The sequence below is a fragment of the Chrysemys picta genome, chromosome 3, assembly GCF_011386835.1.
Source record: "Chrysemys picta bellii isolate R12L10 chromosome 3, ASM1138683v2, whole genome shotgun sequence".
Classification (NCBI taxonomy): Eukaryota; Metazoa; Chordata; order Testudines; family Emydidae; genus Chrysemys; species Chrysemys picta.
Window position 1 is genome coordinate 129,828,450 of NC_088793.1, and position 27,969 is coordinate 129,856,418.

The 27,969-nt window shown below is 43.7% G+C and overlaps 1 protein-coding gene and 1 long non-coding RNA gene across 5 annotated transcripts in view; one reads left to right on the forward strand and one right to left on the reverse strand.

The window, feature by feature from the left end:
* PGBD5 (piggyBac transposable element derived 5) overlaps positions 1 to 27,969 on the forward strand; it is a 119,199-nt gene that overhangs the window by 4,382 nt on the left and 86,848 nt on the right. The window lies entirely within an intron of this gene.
* On the reverse strand, positions 1,173 to 27,944 carry LOC112059769 (uncharacterized). The gene is made up of 3 exons (XR_002889045.3): positions 27,679 to 27,944; positions 19,808 to 19,883; positions 1,173 to 3,048 (listed from the first exon to the last, which is right to left on the reverse strand). It is a non-coding gene; the product is annotated as an uncharacterized LOC112059769 (long non-coding RNA).

Sequence of the window (27,969 nt, forward strand, 5' to 3'; positions counted from 1 at the left end):
CCAGTGGTCTGCAGCCCTCTGGGGGTCTGCGAGCCCTTTCGGGGGGGGGCCACAAGACCCCGTGGCTGAAATCCAGTGCCCCCCATGGGCTGAAGCCAGGAGCTGTGGGGCTGAAGCCCTGATCCCCAGTACCCCACGTGGGACTGAAGCTGTGAGCGGTTGGGCTGAATCCCAGGGCCCCGAGCCCTGGTGCTCCCCATGGTGGGGCAGAAACCCTGAACCCATGGGCAGAGTTGGGAGGCACAGGGGGCATTGTTCCCCCCCCAAAACTACAGTGCAAGAGCAGGGCAATCAGGGCAGGGGGCAGCTCCACACACTCCCACGTCCTTCTTTCCCTGCGACTTGGCCAGATCAGAGGTGGGAAGCCGGAGCTGGGCAGTGCGGAGCAGCTGCTGCTCTGGCTGGTGCCATGGAGCAGGCAGCCAGGGTGTTCCCTCGTCTCCTGCTGGTGCCTCGGGTTGAAGCTGCTCCTCAGCTCCCAGCCCCTTAGCTCATGCAGCTGGTATCAGCCACTGGGGAAGGGGGACCCAGGTCCATGGCTGGCAGAGCCCTCCTGGAACAGGGACTGCAGAGGCACCCTCCTGGCACACAGCCCCTAGCTACCCCTCTCCCTGCACCCTGAGCTACCCCCTGCCTGCACACGGCCCCTAGCTACCTTTTGCCTGCACCCTGAGGTACCCCTGTGCCTGCACACAGCCCCTAGCTACTGCTCTCCCAGCACCCTGAGCTACCACCCCACCTGCACAAAGCCCCTACCTACCCCCTGCCTGCACCCTGAGCTACTCCCTGCCTGCACACAGCCCCTAGCTACCCTTTTCCCTGCACCCTGAGCTACCCCTGTGCCTGCACACAGCCCCTAGCTACCCCCCCTCCCTGCACCCTGAGGTACCCCTGTGCCTGCACACAGCCCCTAGCTACTGCTCTCCCTGCACCCTGAGCTACCATCCCACCTGCACAAAGCCCCTAGCTACCGCTCTCCCTGCACCCTGAGCTACCCCCCCCCGCCTGCACACAGTCCCTAGCTACCCTCTCCCTGCACCCTGAGTTACCCCCTGCCTGCACACAGCCCCTAGCTACCCTTTTCCCTGCACCCTGAGCTACCCCTGTGCCTGCACACAGCCCCTAGCTACCCCCCCTGCCTGCACACAGCCCCTGGTTACCCCCTGCCTGCACCCTATGCTACCCCCTTACCCACACACAGCCCCTAGCTACCTGTCTCCTTGCACCCTGAGCTATTTTCAAACTTTTTGTGCTGAACCCCGCCCTCCCCCTTTGAGTTATAATTTTTGTTTGTACTCCCCATAACCCAGTTTGTCTGGGTTGTGGGGAGTCGGAGTGGAGGTGGTGCGGAAGCCGTTCCATACCCCTAATAATTTTTGTTGCCCCTTTCTGAACCTTTTCCAATTCCAATATATCTTTTTTGAGATGGGGCGACCACATCTGCATGCAGAATTCAAGATGTGGGCATACCAAAGGTTTATATAGAGGCAACATTATATTTTCTGTCTTATTATCTATCCCTTTCTTAATGATGCCCAACATTGTTTGCTTTTTTGACTGCTGCTGCACATTGAGTGGATGTTTTCAGAGAACTATCCACAATGACTCCAAGACCTCTTTCTTGACAGCTAATTTAGACCCCATCATTTTGTATGTATAGTTGGAATTATGTTTTCCAATGTGCATTACTTTGCATTTATCAGCATTGAATTTCATCTGTCATTTTGTTGCCCAGTCACCTATTTTTGAGAGATCCTTTCGTAGCTCTTCGCAGTCTGCCTGGGACTTAACTATCTTGAGTAGTTTTGTATCATCTGCAAATTTTGCCACCTCACGGTTTACCCCTTTTTCCAGACTATTTATGAATATGTTGAATAGGACTGGTCCTGTTCAAAAAAAGAAATAGTTGCCGTCAGTGCTAGCCTTTCTTCTCCTCCTTGCCTCTGCCCACTTGTTCTCCTCATAAGATATACCCATATGCACATGCCCAAAGATGTTAGTTAAAATGATACGCTAGAGATTTTCCCTATTGAAAATGTAGATTGACACCCCCCCTACTTTCAGTAGACACACACACAAAGTATGGTTTATAGTGCACAACTCTGGTTTTGCTTGGACTTTTGCTTTTGAAGGCACTTTTCTAATGTGTGTTATGCTCTACAATCTTTGGAGAACACATTCAAGTAGAAGAGAGAACTACTAGGGAGCAGTCATGTTGACTCAGGCTTTTCTAATGACCTTGAAGAGATTTAAACAAACTTTAAATAGTCTTCTTTAACCTACATTTTTGGTGGGGGGGAAAACATTTTCTAAAAGCCAGATTATAGGAAACATTCATTTATCGCAAAGTGGTTGTCAGATGTGACTTGACCCCTGTATGCAGAAGATCACTTTTGCTGGGTAGATGAGAATCAGGACTTCATGCAGCAGCATAGCACACTCTAAATATACATGTCAGGAAGCAAAGGATAGCTTTTGATTAATGCAGTGAACTGGCCACATCTTTTGGGAGCTAGCCAGTTAAATATTAGTTGCATCTGCAGCTCACTACTGAAAAAACATGCTGGTGAGCGTTAGAGATTTTACTTTAAAGAATTCTCATTTCACTTTTTCTGCTAGTTCACCTAAGGGCAGCAAAAAACAAACAAACAAAAACTATGAAAAGGATTATTTATAGGTGTGCATTAAAGCAGCTTTACCCCATTGTAAATATATTCCATTGGGCCGTGTCCACTTCTCAAATTAAATTATTCAGAGCAGAATATAAATGCTGACTATGCACATCTGAGACGTCCAATCTGTCTCCTTGATTATGCGATCATTAAACTTAGTTTCCATTCTTAACTTTACTGAAGAATGTTTGCTGAAGTTGGCTTAGCTGAGGAGGGGGGGAGATGCATCTGTGTAGATGGTTAATGAACCTACTTCCAGTTGGATGGATGAAGGTTACAAGATGGTAAGTTTTTCAAAGTGGGGGCTGTCTCTTCTTATGTTGCATAGTGCCTCGTACAATAGGGCTTCAGTCTTCATTGGTTCCTCTTGGCACTGCTGTTATACAAATAAAGAAAATGAATTTGGCTCCTTTGAAATAAGAATAAGGAAAATGTGTTTAGCTCCCTCCATCTAGTTTCCAGTGAACCTCATAATACAACATAGTTAGTTAGTATGGAGTCATTCATACATCCTGTATTCCAATGTGTTTTACAGGAGTTAAATAGTAACTGAAGGGGGGATGATGGGACATAGCTGAAGGAGAAAAGAAAAGGGTTTTTAGTTGAGATTTCAAAGAATAGAATCTTTGCTAAGCAGAGAGATACAGGAAGACTGTGCAGAAAGGAGGAGAGTCAGAGATCATGAGATCACATGGAAAGGCAGAAGAAGCCAGTGCTAGAGGGAGCAGGGTGGGAGTAGAGAGAAAGCCCTCGAGGTAGGATGCAGCATATCCATAGAGACTTGTAATAAGGAGGGAAATTTTGGTCTGAATCTTGGAAAGAATCTGGAATTCTGGGTGAGGCAAAGTCACTAAAGAAAGGTCCAGTACAAGAATTGCAGGAAAGATACACTGCAGGAGGTGGAAAAATATTTGAGCATCATGTATTCATCTGTGCCAGATTCTGCTGTAGAATGTGGCCCAAATAGCTCTCTGCTTGTGAATGTGGGTGCAACTCCCCTGACTTCAATGGTGTTTTTCCTATTTATGCCATCAGAGAAGTTGGCCTATTTGACTTATGAACCCTAAAATTATTTCAGAGTGTAGAATATTGATAGGAAATAATTTTGCATTCACTTTTGGATAAATTCTCTTCAATATTTTCCTGGGTGTGTTTGTTATATAATAAATAATACAGTAATAGGACTCAGAATTGCAGAATGATGGTGAATGCATCTGTTGAGATATCAGAGGAAATGTCTATAGGATGATCTACAAGATTTTATGTTTAGCATAATCCACAGCTTTATTTAGCAAAGGTTCAGTATCTTCTAGATCTTATGAAATCCAAAGATGTGCTTCTGAAGGTTTTATTGGGCCTAAAGCAGATTTCTCTCCATCCATCATTACTAATAGTGTTGATTTCAGTGCAAGACAACCTTGCTGATATTAAAATGTAATGCAATTTAACTCTTTTCCCTTCCCCCACTTTGTATTATTCATGTTCAAGTTCAGCAGCAAAATGCTCATTACTTAAACTGGGTAGAAGAACCATATTTCCTGCTCTTAAAATGACAAGCGTATTTAATACACAAAAGTCAGTGAACACTGCAGATTAAGGGCTCTTCTTCACAATATATCTGTAGCCTTTTGCATAGGAGAAGCATGTTTACTCCCAGACTGATCTCTTGCATGTGACCAAATGATCCCTCCTCCCCCATCTCCTTTTGAAGTGAATGAGGTGGTCATTTAAAGGTAGTGGGTGAGCAGCTCTGGGAAGTACGTCCTCTCTCTGAACACTACAGGAACAGTATAAGAAACAGCAATGCCCTGTCAATGTGCCTCAAACTTGAACTACAGGGACCACCTTGTGGTGTGAGAGGGTGGTCTTTCCATGTCCATTCAGCTCTCTGCCAAGACTAATGAGGATACTAATCACTGATTAGTTTAGTTAGTCTGTATAGACTTAGCTCACAGAAAGTACTTGCCTAGGTGGCACAAAATTGAAAGAAGCTGGAGGCTTCACTCAGTTGAAACTTTTCCTTCCATGCTCAACATCCCACCAAATTCAGTAGGAACACAATGAATCCTGCACAAATATGGATTCCCCAGTAGAGAAGTGTGAAGCACACCTCAAAGGAATGTTAACAATGGGTATAACCGGATTCCCCGAGAAGACCTATTGTAATGTCTGTCCTTCCTGAATTCAGAAACCAGTGAGTATGGGGTGATTGCCGAAATATTGTTCGGGACTCTTGGCACAGGGCATCAAAGCCAACTAATAAAGACATTCCATTGTACTCTTATATTCTGTTTCTTCTGTGGTTAACTTGTTCCTCTTTTAGTATTATCAAAGCAGAACACATTAAAATAGAGAACAGCTGTGCTCCAAAGGTAGGTGCAAGGACAAGTCAAATAATAGTTCTCCCATTCATCTGTCATTTTACTTTCTTGTGGCATGGCATTCTTCTCAGGGAGAGCATCCTTGCCGAGACAAATCTATCATTCCCATTTCATATTTCTTAAAGGACAGGGTGTAAGATCCACTTTCTCTCCCCTCACCCAATATGACCTGCCCGGTTATACAGTTGATCTTCTGTGTGGGTGGGAGGGGAACAAGCTTAAGATGGCTGCTTAGCATATCTTGTGACAGTAGTGGTGTCTCTGCCAGCTTCCTAAGGAGAAGACCAGGAAAACTGCAGGCACATGTTAATAGTGTATTAATTAAAGCATTCTTCCAACTCCTGGCTTTCCACATCTCCTTCCTCAGATGTGGCATAGAATTTCACATGATTTGTATTGATTTAATTTAGCAAAACTATGTTCATTCCTGTATCTTATTTGATAGTTGAATAGAAATTGCTTTCATTCACCAGTAATAAAAAGCTGTAGCTGATCAGTTTGTAGCTACAGGGTGAGGAGTGGGGAGAGAGCAGCCATGCATACTTTGGGCAACCCTGTGACCTAGGAATTGCTTGTACAGGCTATACCCTGAAGACAAGCATAGAAGTTGCTGTGGTTTGAAAATCAGAGAGAAGGAGCAGGAGATGACTCTAGCCTAGAACTGGAGGGATGAGTAGTACAGTATGGAGTTGATCTTCACTCATGTAAAGAACCTCTCAGACACACTTCATGTTTTCAGGCCAAGCAGAAGAGAACTTGCACAATTCCTAATCAATGTGCAATACTCTTAATGTGGAGGCACAGCAGGAGAGTTCCTGACAGGATAGAAAATGCGATCTCAGCAGGGCCGTCCTGAGACATTGTGGTGTCCTATGCAGTCCACCCCTGAGTGGGGGGCTGGCATCCCCAGGCCTCTGCACGGGGTGTGTGTGCACACAAGGTCTGTGGGGGGCAGGAGCAGGCTTGGGGGGCAGGGTGGAAACTGCATCCCAAGTGTGAAAAATCGGGACGGGGTGGGGGATAATAGGAACATATATAAGAAAAAGCCCCAAATATCAGGACTGTCCCTATAAAATCGGGACATCTGGTCACCCTAATGAGCCGACAAAATGGAGCGGGTTGGGGCCAGGTTGCTCAACTTCCTGCTGCCTGGTGATTGCAGGGCAGGCCTGACCCTGCACTCACGGGGCGGCGGGAAGTGGTGTGACCTGGCCCCAACCCGCTCGGCTCTGCTCCCCTGGCTCCCAGCCTTGGGACTTGGGGGGCAGAGGGGAACAGCCCCCCAGCACTCACCAGTGGTGTGGTTGGGAGCCGGTGGAGCGGGCTGGGGCTGGGTCACTCCACTTCCCGCCGCCCTGTGAGTGCGGGGTTGGGCCTGACCCCTGCTGCAGTCCCCGGGATGTAGCTCAGGGAAAGTGATGGAGTGAGGGCGGGGCTGGGGCGGAGCAGGGGTAGGAAGAGGAGGGACAGAGCAGGGGTGGGGGCAGCTTTCCTGGCCGGCTCAGCTGGCTCAGGGGATCGGGCTGGCCACTGGAGCAGCACACAGCTGCGTAGGGCCTGGTGCCCTATGCAGCTGCGTGGTTTGCGTATGGGTAAGGACAGCCCTGGATCTCAATTAGGGGAAGTGAATTCTTTCAGCCTTTTAGACTGTACTGCAGAAGGGGACTGTATAAGCTCTGTAGATCATGTGTAACTTATCCCTTTCAACTCTAAATGTAGTTCACTGAGGCACTCTGTGAGGATGGAAAATCATGTCAGACAGGAATACACGAGAGATGTTGAAGCAAAGAATACTGTATATGGCCTTACTTGGGGGGAAAAAAAAAAGTTGCGCATTGAACAGGAAGATTTGGTATAAAAGATTATTATGTTATGATGTTTCTTGTGAAGCAAAAGCAGACAAGACTTAACAGCTGGCTGTTGTAAGAGGGATTGATCTCTATTGCATAGGGCACAGAGGCAGATGGATACCAAGTAGATTAAATTAAAGAAAGACAAATTTAAAATATTGATTGGTCTTTCAGAGAGTTAAGGGCCAAAAGGGATCACCTGATCATCTAGTCTGACATCCTGCATATCACAGGCCGCTAAACCCCACCCTTTACTGTGCACAATAACCTGCATTAGGCAGAAGTGTTACAGCCCTAATGGGGCTTTAACTATTATGTGCCACAGACCAACAGTAGGAGGGACTGTGATGCACCAATGTCTGGGGCCCCTTCAATTGCACGGAATTGTTTTAGTGAGGTGCACTCAGATGATCCTAGTAAGCAACCCACACTTTGTGCTGCACAGGAAGACAGGGAAAAAAAACCTGCTAGGTTTCTGCCAATCCGACCCGGGGCAAAAATTCCTTCCTGCCTGTGAAAATGACAGTCAGTATAACTCTGAGCATGTGAGCAAGACACAGCAGCCAAGCATTTGAAAAAGAGACTTGTGTATTGCCTCAGAGGACTGGCCGTCCCTCTCTGGTGTTCCATCTCCAGTTGTAGCCATCTCTGTTTCAAAGAAAGGAATGTGGCTGGAACAAAGTACACTGAGAGCAGGAGTGGGAATCCTTCCTGACCCCTAAACGTGACTGGCTGAAGCATTAGCTTTAGGAACATAAGTTGTAGGGTCAGAAGGTACCTCTTGAGTCACTGAGCACAGCCCCCTGTCACTGGAAGCAAACCTGTAAAATTATCCCACTCATACATTTAGAGTTTACCTGTGGAAAGTCACTGTTGCAGAAAGTCAAATCAAATACTACTATTGTATTTTTTAAAAGTGCTGGCTAACTTTCTGACCACGAACAACTCTTGTAGCTGTGCAAACTAGGGCCCACGTTCAGCAAGACACTTAAAGCATCTGTGGAGCTTTGAGAATGTTATTAGTCCCACTGATGTAAATGGAACTTTTCAGATGCAGATAGTTACCCGCATACTTAAGGCCTTGCTGAGTTAGGCCCTAGATGAGATAATCAAGTCTTATGTCAGGGTATAAACTGACTTTCTGTAATGGTGATTCCAGATGCACCACTTTTTCCATGTATACCTTTGTGTAAATGGCTAGATGCATTGGGGAATGGGGGGATCAGAAGCCGGATCACTTCCTTCTGCTGTGTTACATACTGGCCACTGCTAGAACCAGGATGCCAGACTACATAAATTAATAATCTTATTTGGCTTGTCTAATTTTACTTTCCCAGGCTCAGAACCCTTTCCGAGTGACGATGTGGTGTGGTTTTTGTTTGTTTGGTTTTTTGCATATTCAGTTTCCTCAGTATAACACACAGTTCACTAGGGTTGAAAGAGGAGAAGACATCTAAACTGCTCCAGAAGGAAGGATGCTGTTCCTTAAGTCTTGAAATTAAGTTCTACGGGGCCATTATCAATAGAATTATTTTTATGTTGAAGCAAAACAAAAGATTCAGATGAGCTGAGCCTAGAAAACCAGCGGGGTTTAAGACCCAATACTGTTGAATATGTTGTATGGTTTTGGATAAATCCCAAATCAAACTTTCAGTGTTGTTGCCATGTCTCCCAGTTGTTTCTGGGTTGCTGGACTGTTTGTCACTTGATAGGCTCACTAAAGAAAACCAAACAAACTCAAGTTCTCCATTAATTCAGTAGCATGGCTGATTTCTACACATACACCTATTTGTCTTATTTGTAAGATCCAGGTATAACAAATCTTATCCTTTGGGAAGCAAGAAATGCAATGCCTTGGGGCTGTATGCATTTGGGATCTGCCTTCTCATTCCCTGTGCCTTACTCCCCTGAGTTGGGGTTATTGAGGAAGAGATAGTGACCAGTAGCAACATTGATGGTGCGAACTTGCACATGATTTAAGTTCTTCCTTTTAGGCTGTAAAGGGAGGAAGAAGGTCTCTCTCAAAGCTCTCTCGTGATTCCCCCTGGCTAACTGGAACAGCAGTGATGACAGGCTCTAGAGTGAGCCACATCCTGCTTTCTCCATCTGACAGCAGATGGGTATGCATGAGAGTAATAAGGAATGACCCTCTTCCAAGACAAAATCTGCTCCAGCTTATTTCTACATCACTGGGAACCGACTTGCTGTCTGGTGTCATCTTTAGTAACAATTAAGGCTAAGATTTTGTCACGGGTATTTTTAGTAAAAGTCAGGGACAGGTCACAGGCATTAAACAAAAAATCATGGAAGCCCATGACCTGTCCCTGACTTATATTAAAAATATCCCCGACAAAATGGGGAGGGAGGAGGGTTCTGCACCCACAGCTGCTGGGGCTCTGGGGTTCCCCCTGCCACCTGTGGTGGCTGGGAATTGCAGGGTCCCCCCATGGCAGCGGAGAGGTCGGAGGTTGCCCCCACAGCCCGCCGCAGCTGGAGTCTTCCCCCCCCCCCCCGCCACGCCCAGTGCCTGGGAGCTCTGGGCGACTCCTACCCCCAACAGGGGCTGGGAGTTGTGGGGTCCCCCTGCTGCCCAGCAGCTGGGAGCTGCAGGGCTGCCAGCTGGGAGCTCCAGCCCCACTGCCTTGGGGCTGAAGTGGAAAAGGTCATGGAGGTCTCTGGAAGTCATGGATTCCATGACCTCTATGACATAATCGTAGCTTTAGTAACAATCTAAGAGCGGGATTCTCAAACTTTTAACCATTGTCAGTTGCTTGAAAAGAACTACTAATCCTTCCCACACTGATGATACACCACCTGTGCAGCAGCAATTGTTCTTGCTTGCATCAGAGAGGACAGCATTGAAAGGAGGGATAGCTCAGTGGTTTGAGCATTGGCCTGCTAAACCCAGGGTTGTGAGCTCAATCCTTGAGAGGGCCATCTAGGGCAAACATCTGGGGATTGGTCCTGCTTTGAGCAGGGGGTTGGAATAGATGACCTCCTGAGGTCCCTTCCAACCCTGATATTCTATGAAGATGAAAAATAACATGGTGTTGCTGCTTGGTTAGATTGCCATCTGTGCTGTATATTTGCTTTCCCTGCCTGTAGGCCGCTCCTGATGCCTGCTTTGCTAAAATCCCTTCAGCTTGCTTTGTGGTTTCATCCTGTCTTCTCATGCGTTTGCTGCCTTTTCAGTGTGGGGGACATCCGCAAAGCTGACCATGGCTGAATTTATATTAGAGAAATACTTGACAAAGAAAGGCATGAAGCTGCTATTGCAAAGTATTAGTGTTTTTGTTTTTTTGCAGGGGAGGAGTTGAGAAAAGTAGATACCCTAGAAGAATTATGTAGTGGCCTATAATTAGCAGGAAATAGTGTTACTGCGTTTCTGGTAGCTTGTGCTTCCCATTTCTGTTTGTATCCGCCTGTTGCCTTTCATCAGATATTTAGACTGTAATCTCTTCATTGTGTGTACAGAGCTTAGCACAATGAGGCCTCAGTGCATTACTGCAGAAGAAATAATAACTATGACAAAAGTGTCTCTGTGGACCAAAATGCTCCACAGACCCCCAATGTAACAGACACCAATGCAAGAACATTTTATATAACAGATACATTCTGTGGTGAGAGTGTCCCAAAGGGATTTTGTGTCATTGTTATTATATTGGTCTTTATTGCTTTTTGAAATCAATGGAGCTACCCAGATTTACACCATCAGAAGGTCTGGCCTGGTATCTCTAAAAGTACTGGTTGCATAGCCAAGCCTTCTATTTATTTCTCTGTTCTGCTCCCCTAACAGAATCTTCCTCTGTGTTGCATTTAGAGGCGGGCTGAAGCCACAGCATTCAGATTGGAAACGCCTCAGGGCTCATGGCTGCTAACTTGGGGTTTTAGTTTGGTCCATTAAACTGGTAAAGGCTCATTTGCAAGATTCAGATCCCAGTTTGGATTTTTTACTCTGCCTTTTTGGTGGGTTCAGATCTGGGATCGTGGCTGTATCTGTACTGCTGCATTTTCTAAATGTAGTACACAGATTCTGCATTTTAATGTAAAATGCAAGCATTGGAGAAGCAGTGTGATTCCAGACTGTAGTGTTTGCTGTACCGGGCTATTCAGTCTATATAACTTTTGCTCCCCTGGATTGGGAACAGCGAAGAAGTCATGTGCGCAGCCCCTGGAAAGTGTCTCTCTTAAATGCTCAGTAGATTTGTAGATTACAAGGCTGGAAGAGATTGCTCTTATCTGGTCTGACCTCAAAGTAGATGTCTTTCTATTCCATTAGGGCAAAATTCCCTTGTGTAGAGGGCCAGTATAAGGCTTATGTGCCCCTTACTGTTGTCAACTCTTGCAATTTTTATCACAAGTCTTGTGAAAATTTAGGTGGGGTTTTTTCTTACTGCCCCAGTGCTCAGATTCAAGTGATTACATCAGAATCCCAGTTTTCATTTAAAAACAGTAAGCTTTTAGCCTTTATGTTTTCAGATAAATGTTTGAAAATGACCCATGGGCATCCTACATTCTCAAATCAGAGGACAAATAAAAAGCAGCCCAAATCTAATTTTTATTTCATGATTTTTAAGCCAATATCAAGACTTTGGGGGCCCTGACTCAGTATTTTATGACTGCTTAGGGGACTGGCAACCATACTCTTTAGACCCACGTAAGCCTCCAAAATAGGGCTTAAGTGATGCATAGGCCCCATGCTAGTGAATTTCACCTCTCATGACAATTGCTGAGAGGCTCTTCCAAATGAACATTAACCAAAAGAATGGTGGCTCCAAAATGAACCAGTGAAGTGGTGTGAAAGTGGTGGTGGGGTATGGGGGAAGATAGGCATTTCCAGAGTTGCATAGGGAAAGCAGACTACTCACAAACCTCTGGAGAGGAAGATGCAAGCCATTTCACTGATTTTTGAACTTTGTATCCACTAACCTGATAGAGCAGTTTGCTTTTGAGGACAGATTGTGGGTCCAAAATAGTGTGCAATAAAGCATTTTTGTGTCATGAAACCAGTAGCAGGCAATGAGGGGTTTTTAGGCATATAAATAATGAATATGAAATAAATCCTTGAAGCTGCTAGTGCTGCTGCCTAGACTAGACCAGCACTGAATTCTCCATTAGTATTTTTTTAAGGACCAGACTGTGTGCCTTTTTAATCAATGAAAGAAATCTTAGTTTAACAATAAAAAGTTCCTTTTAGACATCTGAATGTAGTCACCTACATTAAGGGGAAGGATCTGATAGCATTTTGTGGGTATATATATTGAAATTGTGGGATACAGACTGAACGTGCCTTTTGACTTATTGATAGCTCTTTTTTCCCACATCTACCTTTTTGAAAGATTGGTACAAAGGGAGACAGCTGGATATTGACCTGAAATGGGCTGACTTCAAGCAGTGGATCACCAATTGCTCTAATACATCATTTTTTCCCAAGATAAAAAAGACGAAGATAGGGATCCATTTCTTTTATGTTGAGACTGGCTGGTGAAGGAAAAACTCCTAAGCACAACATTTTTGATCTGGAATGGGGCATGAAGCAAGAACACCAAAATTGTACTAACCTTTACTTCAAAGTTATCTGTATCCACTGACTTCTTTTAATCAGTGCTATGACTTTTTTCTATACTGTCTGACTGTGCTACAGTATTTAGTTTGTTGTCTAATAGCACTTAGCTTCTTAGAATGCTCCAGACTGGCTTCCAGGTGAATGCTTATATTTTATACTTACTAATATAACTTTTATTGGGGGGGGGGTGATAGCAGTACCTGTTGTTAACGTTGCCTGACACTTCCCATTATAATACCCTGCTTTCAGTTGCTTATAACTTTTCTTATACTTTAACTGTTTGGGCTGAAATTTTCCATGTCAGCTGTCTGCCTCAGGGTTGGGGTTTTTTGTTTGGGCTTTTTATATTTCAGCTAAAACAATTCAGCCATTTCCGAGAATGAGGGTAGGGAAAAAGACATTGTTTTGTCCATATGAAAATAGTGGTAACCTTTTTCTTTGAAAAGCACTAGCTCCCCTCCCCCATGCTTTGGTGCAAAGGCTTTAAATTTGGCTGGGGAGTGGCCTTTGTGTTAGGGATGTGCCTTTTGCTGTCCTTGTGAAAATCCACCCATTTTTTTTGGCCAAGTTATAAGCCACTGAAAAATTGCAGCTCACACCTGCTCAGTAAAGACTGCTTGGATTTTATCAGCTAAATACCCTGAATATTCTGCACTGGGCATGTTCCAGTCTGGGGCTGAGCAATTGAAGCTCTGGGCACCTGAACTGAGAGCGGGGAGCCAGTCTCTCCTGTGCTCTCAGTGACTTCTCTGCTGGGCCCAGGCAGTGTAGAGGAGGGAAAAATAGTATGTAATTACAGACTGTATCATAATGCATATACTCAAGGAGGCCAAATTGTGACCTTAATTCTGGCATTTCCAAACTTTTGAGTGCCTGACTTTATGAAGATTGCAATCCTCTTTTAACACTTTTTTTATGTAAAATTAGATATAAAATTATCCTAATCTTTAATTCCTATGGTCTTCCCTGTACATCCTGTCTCTTCTCTGTCTGTCTTATTTAGACTGTACGGTCTTTGGGGCAGAGACTGTGAATTTTTGTTTCACACAAATGCTTGTTTCACACACTGATGCTTAAATAAGAGAAATTACCACATATGTGGAGGAGATGCCCATATGATAAATGCACTTTATCATGCACCTTTGATCTGGTGCTGGGTGAGTCGTGAACGGGTTTTTAAAAAACATGTAGGGATACAAAGAAGTATTTAATCAGCATCTAAATTTGAGTTGTAAGGATAATCCTGTCCCAAATGTCTCTGCAGAGGTAGAAAGATCATTAAAAATAAAAATAAAAAAAAAATCCTGGGGCTACAGAAGAGAGGGAAGACAAGTGAAAGAAGATACCCAGCCTACAGAGAAACCAATTACATGTAATTAAGATGACTAAGCCAAGAATTTGGACCATGATTTCTGAGTAGTACTCATCTCTTCGGGCTGGGTCTTCTAGTCACTCTTACTTTTCTTTCTGGCTTTTTCCCCCTGACCTGCTCTACACAACCTCCTTCAGAGTCATAAAATTATAGTCCCTGACAGAGGAAGAGGGGAGCAAAAATAAGTGAGCACCAGTATTTCTCCAAGCAGTGCTGGTGTTTTACTTTCCTTGCTTTCTCCTTCACTTGTGGAGCTGGTTGATTCTGTCACCCTGCATCTTGTGTAGTCACTTACACTGGTGGAAAGCAGGTGTGAAAAGCTACCAGCTACTAGTGTTTTACACCACTTTCCTTCACTGTGCACTGGTGTAACTTGCTACACAAGGTGCCGAGTAACAGTGAATTGGGCCCTGCCTTACTCTGTACTCCAGCAGGAAACAGTTCAAGCTGTGCTTCTCCTGGTCTAGCTGACCCTGGTAGTGGGATTCTGTGGTGTGAATCTTGAACTGGTAAATCTAGTCAGCAGCTGCCATTAAATCCCCTGACATGCTTTGTGGTTTTACGATCACATTCTAGTATTTAAAATGCTTTTCTCTTCCCTGTTTCTTTATGGAAAAAACCCACCCAAACAAAAAAAGAAACTGACTACTACACAAGAGAAACAGTGAAAATGATTATAAACCAAGTGCTGTCTAATGCGCATAGTGAACAAAATGAGACAGTTTGGGTTCTTATGATCTCATCACTCTAGGTCTGAGTGCCTTGTAAAAAGTAAAGAGTTTATCCTCAACACTGTGAGGTAGGGAAGTACGATTAGCATCCCCACTTTATAGGCACAGAGACATAGGCCCCAATCCAGCAAAGCATTCAAGTAGGTGCTTAATTTTAGGGTACAAGTAGTCCCATTCACGTGCTTAAAGTTAAGCATGTGCTTTACTGGATCAGGGCTTAAGTGACTTGCCCAAGGTCAGAAAGGAGGTCTGTGGCATTGCCAACAATTTAACCTGGATCTCCTGAGTAGTACATCAGAATCTTAGCCATGAGTCTGTCCTTCCTCTCAAAAAAAACAGGATTTTTTTTTCTCTTTTCTCTTTCAGCTATGGTAACCTTAGAGGTTATTTGCAACAATAGCAGGTTTAAAAAAAAAAGTTCAGGCAGATGTGTTGATATTTTTTTCTAAGTTGATGGTATCCTTTTAAGCAAATGAAATAGAAATACATGAGAGTGTAAGTGATGCTATTATTACTGCTAACGATGCCTGGAAATGTGATATCAAGGGAGATTAATCCGTTACTCAAGAGAAAGGGGGAAAAAAAAATACTGAAGAAGAAATTGAACTTAGGCTCCCGTGCATGTATTTTGGAGTTTCCTGCTAATCCGCATGAATCAATCAAAACTGGAAAGACAATTAAAGTAAACATGTCAAAGATAAAGACAGGCCAAACTAATAATCACAAAGGAAAACAGATCCATTTTGTCAAGGAGGGGAAGTTCTTGCTCAATCCACGTCTGTTTCTGGGAACAATCACGCTGAAAGCTTCTTACTGAAGCAAAACATAGAATTGCAAAATGACTCACTCGGTATTGCCAACCCCTTGTGTTCAAAAATCCTGTGTAGGACCAAAAAATGTCATGAGATGTAAAAACCAGGATAAACCACATTCTGTTTTTGCCCACTGTCTGGTTTGAAATTTTAAGCAAGCCCTGTCTCTCCAATTTGTGTACTATGTTTAGTTGAAAAGTCAACCATAAGTGTGCAAACACAAATGCAGACATCCCCGGGCTCCACTTCCAGGGTATGTCTACACTGCAGCCAGGGGATGTGATTTCCAGCTTGTGGAGACCATCTTACACATGACAATGCATTAGCTCAAATCACAGCTAAAAATAATGTAGCTGCAGTGGCTCAGACTGACTGAGTACAATCTTGTCCAAGGGGAGGTCTACACTAGAAGCACTACATCAGCGGAGCTGAACCGATGCAGCTGTACTGCTGTAGCACATCTGGTGAAGACGCTCAATGCTGACAGGAGAGCGCTCTCCCGTCAGCATGATTACTCCACCTCTGCAAGAGGCGGTGTGGACAGTGCTTAGGTTGCTGTAACTTGCGTCGCTCAGGGAGGTGTCTTTTTAACACCCCTGAGTGACATAACTTAGATTGATGTAAGTGGTAATGTAGACTTGCCTCAAGATCCTAGGCATGTACTCAGGTGGCTAGCCTGAGCCATTGTGGCTACACTGCTCTTTTTAGCACGCTGGTTCAATCAAAGCTAGCACATGTAAATCTACATAAGCTGGAAATTACACCTCCCAGCTGCAGTGTAGACATACCCACAGTCACCAAACTCCTGAGATGTAGGAGCCATCACTGTCTCTCTCCTTATGCATTTGTGTGAGTAAAATGTTCATGGAAACTGAATATGGAAGGGGCACAGGCTTGACCAGCACAAATTTAAGTGAAATACTCATGGACATCTGTTTGGGTTATTGTCCCAGTTCTAATATTTGCATTTTTATAGGCATCACCTTTGATATTTTTTAAAGGTGTAAAGTAACACCTTTCAGTAGAAGGTGTGGGTACAAATGGAGGAGTTGATATTTCAAGATCTACAGCTGTAAGGAAAATCTGTAGAGAGAAAATTCATGCTTGCTGAAGAACATGACTGAGAGATAATGGATTACTTAAGCTTGAGATGAGTAAACAAGATGCACTGATGTGATAAAGCATGTCATAAGAACCACAGGGAAGAATGCATCTCCCTGACCCCACCCGGGAAATATTCTAGTTTCTTAAATTTGGGACTGGCTGATACCAGACTGCGAAGACCATGGCGTTGGCCCTGCCCAGGAGCGCAATGTTGTCACTTCCCACTAAACATCATGGGAGCAGGGGTATTCAGACCTGAAAGGATAAATGTAAACCATTGTTGGTGTGACATGGGAAATGCTACCTATTAACAAGGAGGGAACCACATCCAAGATGTGTGAACAAGCTGTTGGCATTGAGGTGAGGCACTTACTTTTTATTTTTGTTGACTATTATCCAATTTAAAAAAAAAATCATTGGCAGGAAGTTAGAGAACTGTTGTTTAACCAGGAAATTTCTTTGTGAACATTCCACTAAGCAACTGAAAGAAAGGAGGGGAAGGCACAAAGACACAAATCTCAGCTATCCTATAAGAAGAGGGTTAGCGGGCTAGTTCCACAAGGCATAAAAGCAGGACAGTCCCTGTGAAGCTTTGTATTCTTTTATATTGATTTACCATGACTTCCCTGCCAGGCTATTCCTGCACACATGACTTGAGCTGGGGAAGTTTAACAAGGGTAGGGAAGCTTGGGTCTCTGGCTACTTTCAATTCTATGATCAAAAGATATTTAAAACCACTTCAAAAAAAGGAAAGGCAGCTCAGAGGGGGAAAAAGCAAGGATTCATCACTGGGAACCAAGGGGGCACCGCATCTCCATTATCCTTGCTGGAACAGCCACAACATATTCTGCTGTTACTTCCAGGGGACAGGCATTTGGGACCTTGGACTTCTCTGATAGATGGGAACTGACTTGACGAAGGAAGTATCACATTAAGAGGGTGGAAGGGGCGTTCACCATCGTTTGTTCTAAAATTCTGAGAAGATCTACAGTAGTTCATATATGCTGGTAACAAGGAAAGGAACTTTTTTACACCGTGGGAGTAATAATTCACCTGCTTACATAAACCTAAGCTGTTTGTTTTAAATGGGAAAAATTCTAAAATGAGTTTGATGCTCTAAGACAGAGTGAAGATGTATCAAAGAAAATAATCTTGCAGATGAGAAAATCATTCTTTTAAGTAAAAACAACAAGGAGGCCGAAGAAGTGAGGTTTTTTTACCCACGAAAGCTTATGCCCAAATAAATCTGTTAGTCTTTAAGGTGCCACTGGACTCCTTGTTATTTTTCTGGCTACAGACTAACACGGCTACCTCCTGATACTATTCTTTTAAGTGGCACTAAAAACCAAAATTCAAAAGACTGGACAAAACTGAATTGAGATCTGCAGTTTATCAACATCAGTTGTCACTCCTCTCTATCATAGGATGTTTTATTGGACTAAACTACTGAAACACATACATTTTTTCCCTCATCCACTTCCACAAGTAGCTCCTACTATGTTTTTTTTTAAAGCCATCAAAATTACATTAAATATTTCATAACTAATGTCTTCTTTAGTATTGTATTCAGAGTGCAGTTTATTTACTTGGGGTACAGTCAGCTGTATACTCCATTGTGGGAAAAGCAGAGAGGGGTGAAACCTTTTATCTTACCATGCAGTATAATGTAGACTTTGAAACAGAAAATAATGGGGATATTTCCTAATTTTTTTTTCTCTTTCAATTATGGAGCTCAGCCACGGGCAGTTCATGACTTCTTCTGCTTTGTGTGTTGTGTGTGTATCTTTCTGCTGGTTGTTTGACACAAACCCCCCAATCTTCAGAAAACTGGTATATTTAAGTAGGAACACACACACACTCTCTCTCATTGTGGACATAAGGGGGAGTTGGTACCTTGCATTGTTTTTGAGCTGCTGTAAACAAAGATCAGAGATGAGATCTAGGGCCTAGATCCTCAAAGGTAATAGTAAACTAAACTTCCGTTGAGTCAATGGGAGTTAGGCTCTAGTCTTCAAGGGTATTTAGGCACCTAAGTCCATATTCCCTGTGGTTTGCACAGGAGATCCTTTCTCCGACTGGTCACTGGATGTTAGTCACTTAGCACAAATTGGGTTTACCATCCATTTATCTGAGAGTAAACATTTGATTCAAAGCAAGAACCATGGAAGCAGCAGTTTCAAGATTAATTGACTCTTACTAGTAGAAGCCTAAGTTGCCTGTACTCCCCATCACTCAAATAACACTTAAGGGGATGATGCTTATTAGAGAATGGAGGCTTCCAAGAAGGTGTGGCAGCCTTTGCAAAATGCAGTGTTGGGGAAGGGAGAAAGGGGATAGAGAATAGAGGGGATAAGAAAGCAAGGAATCGAAAATCTAGGGAAGACAAGTCTGGGAGTGGATAAGAACCAGGCAGTAGAAGAAGAGAAAAGTGAGGAAGGTGGATGACTAAAAGAGGAAGAAAGAGGCAAATCCTATTATCATTCATTTGGGAAAAGGATAAACTGAAACCCTGATGAAAATGGGACTTGCCTCCACTCATGCAGGAAGTCAGTAGCAGAGTAAAATACCACCAGTGGCTCAAACTCCCAGTCCCCTGCTCTGCATATTTGCATTCACTGCTGTTCAGGCAGTTCCAAAGAAAGCATCAGCTGATTTCATTCACCACCCAAGAGAAAGACATTGCTTGCTTTCTAGGTGGTGATCAGAATTTGCATGGTGTAATATCTCCTAATCCTAAAACTTCCAGGATATTTACTTCACGTCACGCTGAGTAAATATGCTTTTCTAAAGTATAGACTGAGATTGTAAACAAGCCTTAACAAAGAAGAAATCTTAAAAATTTTCCCTTAAGACACCCAAACTGTAAATACAATTAAAAAAACAAACGCCACCACACCATTTTCATGATTAAGGTGAACATTTTACTTTCACAAAAGTTCAGGACAGTCAAATCAGTATTTTTGCTGTGAATACCAGATTCAGAACCTTGAATCTGAAATTTCAATATTTTTGTGTAATTAAAAATTTCATCTTAACATTCCATTAATGTTGTCCCTGACCCTTATATAATTTTGAGAGATGGAGTCCAAGTCACGAAATTTTGATCCAAATTTCTCCAAAGTTTAACTCAACTCAATAGAGAGACAGACACCAGTTATAAAGTTCAGGTGTGAATCAAGAGGTGAATTTCTGCAGAATTCAGATCTAGAGGTTCAGTTTGGGTGCATCCCTAGTAAAGATGAAAAGTATATCTGTGTAAGTGTGTCCTCTCCTGAGTAATAACAAAGGGAAAACTGGAAAAAACACAATGGGTACTTACCAGTTGTAAGAGAAAGATGCAGCCAGTAAGTGCTGACCTTCTGTCACACATGTTTCCATCTGCAGATGCCCTACACCTGTGGGTATAGAGAAGGAAATTACTATTAATTATTACTAGCCTCACTAAGGATCAGGGTTCCCTTTTGTGCTAGGCACTGTCCAAACACATGGAATTTCCACTCTGAATATTTTACAATAAAAGACGTACTAATCTAAATGTGTCTAACTGCTGATACAACACATGCCATCTTACCCTCACAGGCCAAAGGAAATGAAGCTTTGGGTTTCAGCGTGTTTATAGGGGCAAAAAAGATGTGTGCCATGCTCTTGGCTCTACTGCCTTAAGCCTCTTAAATGCCCTCTCTCCTTCCTACTGGGAGATGGTCACTGAATTAAGCACTTTAAGGAGTTCCCTCAAATCTCTCATTTTAATGTGCCTATTTCATGAAGCGCTTGGAAATCTCTAGTACAGTGGTTCTCAGCCAGGAGTACACGTACCCCTGGGGGTACTCGGAGGTCTTCCAGGGGGTACTCAGCTCACCTAGATATTTCCCTAGTTTTACAACAGGTTACATAAAAAGCACTAGCCAAGTCAGTACAAACTAACATTTCACAGACAAGGATTTGTTTATACTGCTCTGTATACTATACACTGAAATGTAAGTACAATATTTATATTCCAATTGATTTATTTTATAAATATATGGAAGGAAGCAGTTTTTCAGTAACAGCATGCTGTGACATTTGTCTGTGTGTTTTTTTTTTTTTTTTGTAAGCAAGTAGTTTTTAAGTGAGGGGTAATTTGGGGGTACACAAGACAAATCAAACTCCTGAAAGGGGTACAGTAGTCTGGAAAGGTTGAGAGCCACTGCTCTGGTACATATGTTATTTCTGTAACTACTACGACACTCATAATGAGGGATGTGTATTGCTTCCTTCTTTTACAAGCTGCTGGACATTGCTGTTTCTGCTATTGTGACTCCAAAAGGAGCGTAGGGGGCTTCAAACAATGTGGGTTTGGGGCCTTACTTGGTCACCGTGTTGGCAGTCTACGCAGAGAAGGAAAACATTGACTGGACATGGAATTTGAATCTCAGTTGACATGATCTGTCTGAGTCCGAGTTGGGACATGTCGCCAGGGCAGCGTGGGGAAACTTGCCCTGGTGCTGCCTATCCTGTGCTTCTTGGCACTCCAGAATTGTCAGTCCTGAGCCCTTCACCAGCACTGTACTCAAACATTCAAGGGGATGTTCCTTGCTGTTGCATAAACTGCATGTTTTGTGAGTGACATGATTTCCTTTTCCAATCTCAGCAATGTAGCATAATTGAAATTGGGTGGGAGGGAGCGGACGGTGGGTTTAAAATGACAAGCCATCCCTCATAAGAGAGGTCATTGAGGGTACTGTAAGATTTCCACTCCTCATGAGCTTGTCGCCATGGCCCAGCCCCCTCTCTGATGGCCCTGTGACAGCTTTGCAGTGCAGCCGCAGACTCTTGACAGAAGCGCCATGACAGGTGCTGATCAGTTATGCCTCCTGCACACAGTCACTGGAAAGAGGTTGCAGAGGTGGTGTTCTGTTGCTGAGGGAATCGGATGCTATTTCTAGACACCGCTCTGTCTTCACCCTATGGTTTGACAGTGATTTGTGTTTTCCACTCTCTGTGCAATTGCAACTCCCCAAAAGCCTCCCCCCAGGAATGTGACTGCGGTAAACATGCACACTTCGCCATGGATTTACCATGTGCATGCCAAAAGCGTAGGCTGCAGCTCACTGGGTGCAGCAGTGCCTCTGTACTGATAATTGCACCTCTTGTACATTTAAAAAAATCATTGAAGAAAAACTGTTTCTTCTTATTGAGGAATGATTAATTTAGCATTTAGCAGACTTAGTGGAAAGACTAAGCAGTCAGCTGTGCAGGACTCACTGTGCATTCCATGTGGTAAAAGGATTAAGAATGTTTACATGCATGGTATATAGGAGGGATTGGCAAACCTGTTTGACCACTCCAGGATTGTGAGTTCAGAAGTTCAAACAACCTACATGGCTGGGTTTGTGTTCTGTGAAAGAGAATGGGAAAAGCAACAGAGAGAGGTAGAAAATCCAATGGGAAGAATAGGGCAAAAATACAACAGAGAGCGTACCCAATGAAAAATGCATCTAGAGATTGGGGAGGAGAAAAGGAGCAGGGACAGGGAGAATATGCACACGTTCACACAGAGTACATAGAGCAGGCTTTGCAGGTGCAACAGGGTGGGGTTATCTGGGCCAAGAGCTGCTCCTTAACCCTTTCATCTCCATTGTGGGGTTCGTTTATCTGATTGCAGAGATGATTACTTTTCTTTCCCTAACAGAGAGCACACACATGCGCTTCTCTTTAGCTAGACAAATATCTTTGACTTGATTCCCCTGTAGGAAAAATCGTGGATTTAGAACTACAGAAAATCTCATGACCTTAAACTAGTTTGAGAGGCTCACAGCAGAGATGGTTCAGTCGTCAGCTGAGGATGCCAGAGGTTCAAGCATTGGGTGAATGTATTTTATACTTATGAGCTCTCAAGAGAAGAGAGAGCCCTATAATGTCTCTGCCCTCCCCCCCCGTAGGCAACCTTCGAGTTCCAAGAGAAGCTTCATCCTCTGATTTCTGTGCCAGGTTTGGAATTTCCTCAGTTTTACTACACAGTAGCAAAATCCAGTGTTTAGGGGATGTTTGGAACTGAGCTTTTGATTCAGGTCCTCATCTAGTTCTAACACATGATGGTGCTTGCACTGCTCCAAATCTGTCTCTCGCTATTGTGAAAGTCTCACATTCCACCCCACATCAGAGCATGTAAAATTGAAAGGGAGCACTGATAGGTACTTTAGAGATCTGAGGCTTGGTCTACACTACAGAGTTAGGTTGACGTAAGGCAGCTTATGTCAACCTAATTATGTCACTGTCTACACTACAATGCTGCTTCTGCCAAAGTAAGTGGCCCGCTACACTGCCGTAATAACTCCATCTCCATGAGAGGCATAGCACTTATGTCAGTGTAGTTAGGGCGACACAGTGTCTGGTGTAAACACTGCGTTACTTACATTGGCTGTTGGCTGTCAGTCCTGAATGGGGCTGACAGCTCACCTTCCCTTCCTCCCCCCCCTCCCCGTCAGCTGGGTGCTGGGCTCACAGCTGGGCCCCACTTGCCCTGATGCTGACAGTTTGAATGCCAGGCTCACAGCAGTGTTCCCCCCTGTAGCTGTCAGCCAGGCACTGGGGCTCATTGCTGGAGCCCACCTGCCCTGGGGTGACAACCTGAGCTGTGAGCTGAGCTCAAATTTCACAGCACAGGAACCTACCTGCAGTGAAATTGACATTCTTGTCAGTTTCACAACTCCAGCTGTAAGCCCCCAGCAGAGACAATAGCAGCTTTGAAACACACAAGAATGTCAATTTCACTGCTGGTAGGCTCCCTACTGTGAAACTGAGCCCCATGCTGGGCTCACAGCTAAGGCTGTCACCCCAGGTCTGGAAGCTGTGAGCCCCGCGCAGCTGTCAGTACCCCCACACTCCAGCTGTCAGTGCCGCACTTCAAACCGTGCAAGAGCTCCTGATGAGGACGTGCACGACGGCAGAAGGAAGGTAGTGTGGACACCAATAGCCAACTTAACTACTACAGTGGCTGTAGGTCAACCTAACTGAAGTCAAATTAATTTTGTAGTGTAGACAAGCCCCAAGTCTGGCTAACTAGTATTGTTGCTTAAAAAGATAGAAACCCCAGTTCTAGTTAAAACACTGCTGAGCTGTCTGGATTTTCAATTGATTTTACTCCAGGTGATTTGCATTGAGATTTTTAAAAATCAGTGTTTGAACAAAGCCCCATGCAATTCCCTCATGAGATTAACTCACAGCAATAGGTCCTGTGGCACATGTGTTTTGCATGTAAATGTAGGCGTTAACCTCAAAGCTTTCAGCATCTCATTACATGGGTCACTCCCTCATTGACTTTTATTTATGAATGACAAATTAAATGTCCTGGTCCATGGCATGGAAAACAGTGTGTCATTTCCCTTCTTCACACACAAATCTCTCCTTTGTAAGCAGGGTCCTAGTAATGAACTGGGAATGGCTGATTGGGCGGATTCTTTTTTAATAGTTAGAGTATTAGTAAGTGACAGGTTTGTAATGATTCTGGTGAATGATGAGCAGTAGAATTGAATATATTGCTTCTTGGTTCATATTTTTCCCAGGAATAACAAGCCTGTAGGTACTTCATGTCAGTAAGTGCTCACAGATTAGATCCTTCCCATAAGGGGATATTTTCAATCCAAAGCAGTATATGCTGGGGATTTAGCTGTGAGTCCCTTTAATCGTAATGGGAGTGACGCTGCTATAAATACCTCTGTGCTGCTTTGAAGATTTATGCCACATAAACCTACACACATCAGGCTGTAGGTGCAGCTGTGGAACAGCTTTGTTTATGGTCTGTTGAAAGCAGTAGTAGAGATACTGTATGAAGTTAACCTTTCGAAAGTTGCCCCTAACCTGTTAGGTACATTCAGATAGATTACGGTATGTCCGCTGGACTGCCAGATGCAGCAGATGTGTCCTGATATTGGAGTGCAGTGGGGTGTTAATAAAAAAATGCAGCAATACAAAAAGGTGAAATGGAACATCAGTTAAAAAATAAAGCTGAAGCTTAGTTGACAAGGAGTATATTTTCCTAGTCCTGTATCCAAATGATTGATAAATGCACAAAGTACAGTATAAGATGTAAGCTGACACACATAGTATTGGTTTTAATGTCAGCCGTGCTTCCTTAAGCTTTGTTTGTATAATGTTACCCATAAATCCTTGTGCACAGGTGGTGGGAGGATAGATCCTGTTTGGGTGCTGATAATATTGATTGGCAGCTCTCCCACTAGAAATAAGCTATACATATAATTAAAGACATCAGCGTTATCAGCTGTGGGCTTTTTGTTCCTTCCAACTCACTGGTCACAGCATGAAGGTTTTGTTTGTTTTTAAAATGGTAAACACAAGGAAATATATTTAATTAAATGTTTAGGTTCTGGCTTAAATCCACAAAAGAAAATAGTTATATGAAAGACTGCCACACAGCACCTTTATCCCCATCCCTCATGCTAAGACCATTTGGTGGCATATAGCTTAACACACAACCTATGACAACCTTTTGACAGAGCCAAAGCTATTGCCCTCAGCAACCCAGTCTTGTTCCCATTGACTTCATTGGGCGCAGCAGCAGACCATGGATGGATATTTATTGGCCCATCTGAATGGAGCTGGCGTTCTAAGTCTACGTCTTAGTGAGGCCAGGCAAGGAATGGGCAGCGTGGAGGCTCAATGGTGAGTTGGGGAAGCTGCTTTTACCATTACCTGTGGGGGTTAAATAGGGCTCTCACACACATTCAGTAAACAGAAAAATTAGCCTTGTGAGCTACATAGTAGGGGTCTGATTCTCCATTTACCTATGCCAGGTTTACAGTTTAGACTTCAGTAGAATCATAGAATATCAGGGTTGGAAGGGACCTTAGGAGGTCATCTAGTCCAGCCCCCTGTGCAAACCAGGACCAATTCCCAGACAGATTCTTCCCTAGATCCCTAAATGGCCCCCTCAAGGATTGAAGTCACAACCCTGGGTTTAGCAGGCCAAGGCTCAAACCACTGAGCTATCCCTCCCCTATTTTATACTGCCATAAGTGAGAGGAGAATCAGGTCCTAATATCTGGCAAAGAACCAGAATTCATTGTAGTAAGTCATTTAATCTAACACATCCTAGATTATTTCATTTTGCTGTGGAGGTAAGAGGCTGAAATGTAGCAATCTTTAGAACTGAACCAATGGTGTCCATACCTTGGTGCAATGTTATCTTTCAGGGGGAGCTAGAGAATCTAAACATGCAGTTTTGCATTCAGCTTTAACCCACAATAACCAGCTCTAAATTCTTTTTATGGGTAGTACTCAGGATGCCATGTATGGATCACTTTATTGCTAGCGCTACAAAGGAAACAATCAGGTTTAATGCTGGGGCGAAGGGGGGCAATTCACTGGAATATGCTCTGAACAGTTCTTTATGATGCCATTACAGATGCGGAATGGAAGCATTGTGTCAGAGAGCCGTTTACTTTTGGAGTTTTAGCAGATGCAGTCAAGTCATATTTCACTAAGTAGTTTGAAACAAACTTAAAACCAAAAGTATATTGTGGCAGGGCGGGATGGGAACTGTAAGGATATAAAATAAGAATTTCCAGGGGAAGTTAATCTAGCATAGATTCTGGTGGAGGAAAGATTTACCAGTTCAATAGAACTACATGAATTTATGCCAGCTGAGGATCTGGCTCCATGTTTATAAAATATCCAGCATGATATTCTAAAAACCAAACCGATTTGGACACCCTGCTGCTTAGTCTCGAGAGAATGGGAGAAACCTCTGAAATACAGTATAGTGAAATGCAGCAGAAGAAATAAACCCTCTTTAGTGTTTATAATCTATAGTCACGCAAATTAAATTTCCCATTACCTGATAATGTAAGAGTTACAAATGGATGAATGGACTAATGTGAACTCCTCCCAAAGTACACAGAACAGGGTGGGTTGGAAAACTGAATTTCTGTTCCACAGGAAATTCTGACATTTCAAAGTTTGTTTCTGTGCTATATGAGAACATGAAACCTATTATGTAAGAGCCCAAATAGGTATTTGTTCTTGTCTTTACAAATCACACGGTCTTCTGTCAAACACCAGCATAACTCTTCATCCATTATTTAAGCTTCAGAGGTGGAGAGGGTTTGGGATCCTATCAGTGCCTAGCAATATACTGTGACAGGGTGCTAGTTGTAACACCCTGGTCACTGAAGTTGCTGGAGCCCAGAGAAGGATGCAGGCTTACTTGGAATCAATCAACCTGTTACTGGTGGGATTGGATGACTGACACTTGGTGGCAGTTTTTGAGGTAATTGGCTTTGTCAAGATTCCTTCCCCACTCTGAACTTTAGAGTACAGATGTAGGGACCTGCAGGGAAACCTCTAAGCTTCTCTACCAGCTTAGATCTGCTTTTGCTGCCACCACTCCCAATGTGCTAAATCCCTTCCCTGGGTAGCCTTGAGAGACTCTTCCACCAATTCTCTGGTGAACACTGATCCAAAACCCCTTGGATCTTAAAACAAGGAGGAATTAATCATTTCCCCCCCTCTCTTCCCTTTTCCCCCCACCAATTCCTAGTGAGTCCAGATCAATCCCCTTGGATCTTAGAACAAGGAGGAATTAATCATTCCCCCCCCCCCTTCCCTTCCCTTCCCTTCCCTTCCCTCCCACCAATTCCTAGTGAGTCCAGATCAATCCCCTTGGATCTTAGAACAAGGAGGAATTAATCATTTCCCCCCCCTCCCTTCCCTTTCCCCCCCACCAATTCCTAGTGAGTCCAGATCAATCCCCTTGGATCTTAGAACAAGGAGGAATTAATCATTTCCCCCCTCCCTTCCCTTTCCCCCCCACCAATTCCTAGTGAGTCCAGATCAATCCCCTTGGATCTTAGAACAAGGAGGAATTAATCATTTCCCCCCCTCCCTTCCCTTTCCCCCCCACCAATTCCTAGTGAGTCCAGATCAATCCCCTTGGATCTTAGAACAAGGAAAAATCAATCAGGTTCTTAAAAAGAAGGCTTTTAATTAAAGAAAGAAAGGTAAAAATCATCTCTGTAAAATCAGGATGGAAAATAACTTTACAGGGTAATCAAACGTAGAGCCCAGAGGAACCCCCTCTAACCTTAGGTTCAAAGTTACAGCAAACAAAGATAAACACTCTAGCAAAAGGTTTATTTATAAGTTGAGAAAACAAAGATAAAACTAACATGCCTTGCCTGGCTGTTTACTTACAAGTTTGAAATATGAGAGACTTGTTCAGAAAGATTTGGAGAGCATGGATTGATGTCTGGTCCCTCTCAGTCCCAAGAGCGAACAACCACCAAAACAAAGAGCACAAACAAAAGCCTCCCCCCAAGATTTTAAAGTATCTTGTCCCCTTATTGGTCCTTTGGGTCAGGTGTCAGCCAGGTTACCTGAGCTTCTTAACCCTTTACAGGTAAAAGGATTTTGGTGTCTCTGGCCAGGAGGGATTATAGTATGGTACCCAGGAGGGCTCTTACCCTTTCCTTTATAGTTATGACA